We start from the raw sequence: 239 nt of genomic DNA on the forward strand, positions 1-239 counted from the left end.
GGCAAATCAGACCATCCCCAGCCAGAAGAGGGAGGCCTTTCAGGTACCCAAAGCTGCAGGCCCCTCCGAGGCTCTGATTTAGCGTTCTGGCCATCCCTACATTTAAGAGCCTCCCCTGCCCTCAGAGTCTCCTGTGCCCTCAGTCTGGAAGAGGCTGCTTTATAGAGAACTGCCCAAACGGCTCTGTTTTCTCTGTCTGACCCACCTCCCAGGACCAAGGGTCCAGAAAGCGCAGCCTT

This window comes from Lipotes vexillifer, unplaced genomic scaffold (genome assembly GCF_000442215.2).
Source record: "Lipotes vexillifer unplaced genomic scaffold, Lipotes_vexillifer_v1.1 scaffold1699, whole genome shotgun sequence".
NCBI classification, from domain to species: domain Eukaryota; kingdom Metazoa; phylum Chordata; class Mammalia; order Artiodactyla; family Lipotidae; genus Lipotes; species Lipotes vexillifer.